The 6,334-nt window shown below is 36.6% G+C and overlaps 1 long non-coding RNA gene across 1 annotated transcript; it reads right to left on the reverse strand.

Moving 5' to 3' along the window:
* Nucleotides 1-1,940: 1,940 nt before the first annotated feature.
* On the reverse strand, nt 1,941-2,922 carry LOC116076440. The gene is made up of 2 exons (XR_004112953.1): nt 2,850-2,922; nt 1,941-2,103 (listed from the first exon to the last, which is right to left on the reverse strand). It is a non-coding gene; the product is annotated as an uncharacterized LOC116076440 (long non-coding RNA).
* Between the last annotated feature and the right edge of the window lie 3,412 nt (nt 2,923-6,334).

A 6,334-nucleotide genomic window follows, 5' to 3' on the forward strand; every position in this document is an offset into this window, starting at 1 on the left:
GCAAGCATTAAATCCAATCAAAGAACTGTTGGTTACTTCTAAGATATACAATGTGTTTTATATATATATATATATATATATATATATATATATATATACACATATACATATACATATATATACATACATATATATACATATGTATATGTATATGTATATACATATACATATACATATGCATATACATATACATATATATATATGTTGTAGTTCATAGACTTCATAGGTGGATAGGATAATTGGTTGTTTCCTTCCCTTGGAAGTTTGCATGCCATTTTCTACTGTGAAATCTAGCTCTCAGGGAGGAGGATATAGTATCAGATGCCCCAATTTCTATGTACAAATGGCATGCTATCTTCAGCCACAGGGACTTAGTTTTCACCTCTGGGAGGTAACCAAGAATAATGACAGTATATAATGATTTAAGGCTCTCTTGGACAACCATGATCAACAACTCAAAATGGAGTATCATATGCCTGTCATTGGGAGTTTTAAAATATTTTCTATAGCTCTTATAGGAAGAATTGTCAGTGTAGGAGGGGATTTGCATTTTATCTATCTATCTATCTATCTATCTATCTATCTATCTATCTATCTACCTACCTATCTCTACATATATATATATACATGCATATATATTCACATATACATATATACAAACATGTATATTTGTTATACACACAGATTTATATATAAGTAAATAAATAATAATATGATCCCTAGTGATTTTTCAGACACCTTTATTATTGTTTTACCTTCCTGTATCAACTTCCCTTCTCTCCCCCTCCCCTATTTTACTATTTTCCTTTCAAGCCACTTATACCTTGCTATTTTTCTATAAAGGACTCCCATGTTTTGGCTTTTAGTATATTAGTTTATCTTGACTGAATATGGAATTTGTGATTGGCTACTAGTATCAATTTTACTGTTGTCAAATATATAATCAAAGTAAACCTTGTTCACTATTTTGGGCATGTTACTGACTACTTTATGTCTGTGCCACCTGGAGGTCTTCCATTCACACTTTAGTTCTCTGGCTGGCAATGTGCTGCTCAACAGGTATCTGTAGCCTCTGTACTGCTCTGCATGGAAACTCCTATGGGTCATATTTTCTCACTCCAGGCAGGAACAAGCCATCCAGTCATTAATACTTTAATGGTTAAATAGATAGTCTCATAACATATCCATATCTCATTTAAATAAATAAACTGACTTAGGGAAAAGTAACATGTAGATAGTTTGTTATTTTTCTTCAATTGTTTCTATTCATCAAGGTTAAATACATTTTTCAGGAAAAAATTATAATTTAGGAGCTCAGTATTTGACTCCTACAATGGCTTCTCTTTTTTAGTAGCTCTCAAGTTTATAGGAAGTAATAGCGGGTATTGGTGATAAACTGCTTAGTCTGTTTCTGTTGGTTAACTAGTAGGTTTTTTTTATGTTTTCTCATTTTTTTCTAAAGAAATAGCTCTTTAAGCTGGGTATGATATTTTTTTCACATGAAAACTGAGATGTTCAGAGCAGCGAATTATCTTGCCCATGACTGCTGAGCTAAGAGAACTCAGTGTATCTTTCTGATTCCATAGCTTGTGTTTCTATGAAACAAAAATGCCCTTGAAGAACTATCTCATTGAACATGAAAGAAAACTGACATGTCAACAGTCTTGCCTAGGACTGAATGGTTTAAAACAAAACGAGCACACACAGCTGAAGACTGGGTTCATGCTTCTCTGATAGGTGAGGCTTTTAAAGCCTCATCTCAAAACCCATAGCAGTATAAGAGAATTTCATACCTTTCGTTTAAGTTGGCTTATTATCTATGCTCAGGGATTACATAAACAGTATACTCATTTGATGACTTTAGTGACTACATTTGTCCTCAATCCTTGGTAAAAAATAAATAAAAAAGAATCTCTTATAAAAACAATAACAACAAAAACTACAACAGCAACAATGACATTTTATTCTCGGTTTATCCCATACCATTATGTGTGTTTTTCCAAGGAGGTGGCATATTTGTCTCTGGAATATCTCAAATAATGAGCTACGATGGGGTTTACAAGCTTTAGAATCATCTTCGGTTAGCAGGTGGAAATAGGATTTCTAGAAGATAGAGAAAAAACATCAATAACAGAAGGAGTGGAAAGTAAGGCGGAGAGAGAAAGTGAAAAATACATTGTATCCAAGTAAAAGATACATTTTATTCAAGGCTTTGGACAGAGACACCAAAGGTTGGTTATTTTAACTGCTGTTGTTACAAACCTAGGTAGTACAGTTGCTGATCAGAATTTTTTCTTGACACAAAATAGAGGGTTTTGCCTGTGTTTTCTTTTACAAATAATTCTGGATATTTCTCAGATGACCATTGTCTGTCTTCAGAGGCTAAGAAAGACTATGTAAAGTTTTCTGGGACACATGGAGTGAGAACCATTCCTACTTACGTCTGAGCATCCATTTGTAAGCCAACAGATACATGGATTGGAAGTACATAGCAGATGCTCTCAGGGATGCCTGCAGTGGGTAATTCTCATCTTCTCAGAGAGCATCTAGTTCTCACTGGAGGAATCCTTTTAGGTTAACATTATCTAATTCCTCTGGCGGGTCAGGAATTGGGGATTGTACCTGTTATGGGATTACAACATTCAAATCTAAATGGTCCTGGTGGCGGGTTGCTTTCCTTGTGATATGACCCACTGGAGATGTGAGATAGAGACAGAAGTCAGACTCCTTTTTTTTACCTTGCGTGTCCTATTTTCCTAGACCTTACGTTATCTATATCTTAAAACTGATCATGAGATACATCTGGTTGTATGTCATGAGAGTCTAATTTAACAAAAACTGGGTATCACCTGAGGGATTGGAGTTTTAGGATCCACCTCCATGTAATTCCAATGGGCAGCTGATGTTGAGAACCACTGTCCTAAAATGGAAAAAACAAAACAAAACAAAACAAAATAAACCCTCTTTTTTTCCCTAATGTGACACACATTCACTTTATTTTCCCCACTTTCTGACAATACCATGAGTAACTGCCTCTTTTCTCACAAAACACAGGTGACTTGACTTTGCCCTCTATAGCTGGGAAGAGAAGACAGAAGCGCTTTTATAAAACTAAATCTAGTGACTAAGAATAAGTACCTGTATGTTGTTAAGCTCATTATACATTTTGCCAACAAAAGACACATTTTATACTTGTGAAATCATTTAATTTGTTAATTTAATAAAACATTATAATGTTTTGGAGATTTGAAAGTGATAAGGCACTGAGTGAAACTGGGGCTCACTTCCTCCTGGGCACTTATATCTAATATAACTTATGTCAGTGATTATAATGAAGATATTGTAATTTTTTCTAATATTGGGGTGTGTGCAACATGGGGATATTTGTTAGCTACTTGTCTTTTTGATTCTTAGTTTTCTAGTTTTTCTTATTTTCAAATTTTTCTATTTTCTTATTTTCTTATTTTTCTAGTTTTTCTTATTTACTGATTACTAGGATGTCAAATATTCAGGGACTCCCCCATGGAAGTCCACAGAATTTCATTATGACTTTGTGACAGGCAAGCAGAGACAAAGTCATCAAGATAGTAATTATGATGGAAATCATGATTTTCATAATAGATAAGTACCACCCAAACTGGATTTAAATAAAATTTTCATTAATAAGCTTCCTTTCATCATATTAGGAAAATCTATTTTAGATAGAAAATCACAAGTCATTTTGAAATATAAATCACCACACATTTATATTACTTGTACAAATTTGAATAATTAAAGATTTTTCTCACAATAACCATCATTTAGTTTTGTTTCTTCTAAAATATATATTTAAGCACACAGCCCAACTTGACAGATTTCTGTTCCTATTCTGACAAGTGTCTTGTGAGTATACAGCTGATGCCTGTTTTATTTTTTTCCAGATGGTTAATAGGATAAAACGACTTCTCAAAGACTAGATGTTTAGTGTTTAATGACTGAACACTTTTTGAGCAAAAAGAAAGACACAATTTTGAAAGTGTAATAAATAACATTTTTAGAGAGCACTAATGGTAACAATCTTCTAAAAAGTGTTTCACAGACTAATCAAACATTTCCATGTAACTTACTACTATTTTTTTTAAAGATATTGCATGACTTCAGCCATGTAGAAACCACAACTGAACTATGTTTCTAAGAGTGTCTGTTTTAAAGTTAAGACTTCCTTGAAGCCCAGAGTCATGTTTTAAATCATATCTGAAAGGAGCCAGGGATTCAGGTCAAGGACAAATGCAATCTAGAGTGCTCTTAGCTTCTCCGTTAGTAGAGCAGGTGGGTCTCAGTGCTGTGTTCCGGTGCTGAATTTGTAATGTCCAAGATAAGGTCAACAACTAGTTCCTTGTATGGCTGCTTGGAGGTAGAAGTTAGAATGTCTGTGATTCATGAGCTCTATGAACCAAGCTGAAGCCAAACATGGAACCTGTAAGTGAGAAAGGGATGATGCACCTCGCATGGGGAAAGCCTCATTTCTTGACTTCTATTTTTCAGTTGTCCTTGAAAGAGCTTTCCAAACTACTTAGGATTCAGTTAAGTAAATGTATATGCACTGAGTCTGTAAGAAACAATTACGGGAAACATTTTCTGAAAAGAACTTCAAAAGGAAGCCAAAGAGTCTTAAAATGAAGGAGTTCAGCACCCATGTTTTCAATCCTCAGTTGGCTCTCTTAATCCTGAACCCTGAAGAGAGCTGCAGACACTACTATGGGGTCTCTAGTAAATATATAATAAACAAGTCAGTATATAATTTTAAGGCTGGGAACGCTTTTCTGGTAGTAATTTGATCTTACCAGATGATTTTAAAGGCAGAAACACAAGATCCTAAAAGAAGAAAGTGACCAACCGATGGTTGGTCATTCTAGCCTCAAGATCAAAGCCCTGGCTTTACCCAGATTTCCTCACACCCGTCTCAGACCTCTTTCCATTTTACCTTCAGAAGGTAAATAGAGAAGCCTGCCAGATATTTTTCAAATTACCCATGGAGAGCGGTCTGAATGGCAGGTGCAGCCACCGGACATGGGTGCTGGATGGGTTCAGTTGTATTTACCTTTCTATCTGTTTGCTGTCTGAGCAAGAGGGGCCAGCTCTATTAGGTGAGTGCCTAGCCTGCTAAAAAAGGGATCTAAATAAATGAAGTGGGATCTTAATGCTGCTTGCTGTCATGGAGCCAAGGAGGAGGAAGCCAGGGATGAGGCAGGGAACATTCAGCAGAGTGACCTAGAGAAATGCTTTTGTTTCTCATAGTGTCCTAACAGCAGGGCGAATCTTAAGACCAAGTACTTTTATAAGCTTCATGGTCAAAAGTATACTGTGTTTTAAGAATATAGATTAGCAGAAAAATATATTAGATATTTGGTTTGTCTGCGTGTCTTTTCATAATTGACGGACCTAAAAGCATTGCAACTCACCAGGAGCTGTCGGTTGCGAAGCCATTTGTTCCAGCAGGTAGATTTCTGAGTTCGAGGTCAGCCTGGTCTACAGAGTGAGTTCCAGGAGAGCCAGGGTTATACAGAGAAACCCGTTCTCCAGAAACGAAAAAAAGATTCCCATTTTGTCTAAAGCATTTTTTTTTTTGCACCATAAAGACACAAAGACATGCGACACTAGATTGGTCATGGGACAGGATGGGGACATTCCGATCATCCAAGACAGGGAAACAATGATGGGCCACAGCATTAAATGAAAATACCACTATACTCATAGATTGGTGCCTAGCCCAGTTGCCATCAGAGAGGCCTCACCCAGCTGCTGATGGAAAGAGATGCAGAGTCCCACAGTTGAACATCATGTGGAGTTTGGGGGATGATGTGGAAGAGGGGAAAGGAGGGTTGTAGGAGCCAGTGGGGTCAAGGACACTCCATGAAAACCCACAGAATCAACTAGCTTGGACCCATAGGGGCTCACAGAGACTAAACCCACAACCAGGGAGGCTACATGGGGCTGACCTAGGTTTTCTGCACATATGTTATAGTTGTGTAAATTGGTCTTCTTGTGGGACTCTGAACAGTGGGTACAGGGGCTGTCTCTGACCTTGTTGCCTGCTTTTGGGACCCTTTCTTCCTACTGTGTTGCCTCATCTAGCCTTAGTAGGAGAGGAGTCTTAATACAACTTCATACAACTTTCTACCACTTTATCATGTGGTAGAAATTCTATAATTGTTTGTGGCTACATGTCTTAGTCGAGTTGTAGTTATTCCACTTGAGATGTAATTAAGGGCTGATTGATATTCATGGGAAAACTACCCTTTTCTGAAGAGAAACAAGGAGGATTGGGATATCTATCTATCCATCCATCCATCCA

The sequence above is a fragment of the Mastomys coucha genome, unplaced genomic scaffold (genome assembly GCF_008632895.1).
Source record: "Mastomys coucha isolate ucsf_1 unplaced genomic scaffold, UCSF_Mcou_1 pScaffold4, whole genome shotgun sequence".
In the NCBI taxonomy this organism is placed as follows: Eukaryota; Metazoa; Chordata; class Mammalia; order Rodentia; family Muridae; genus Mastomys; species Mastomys coucha.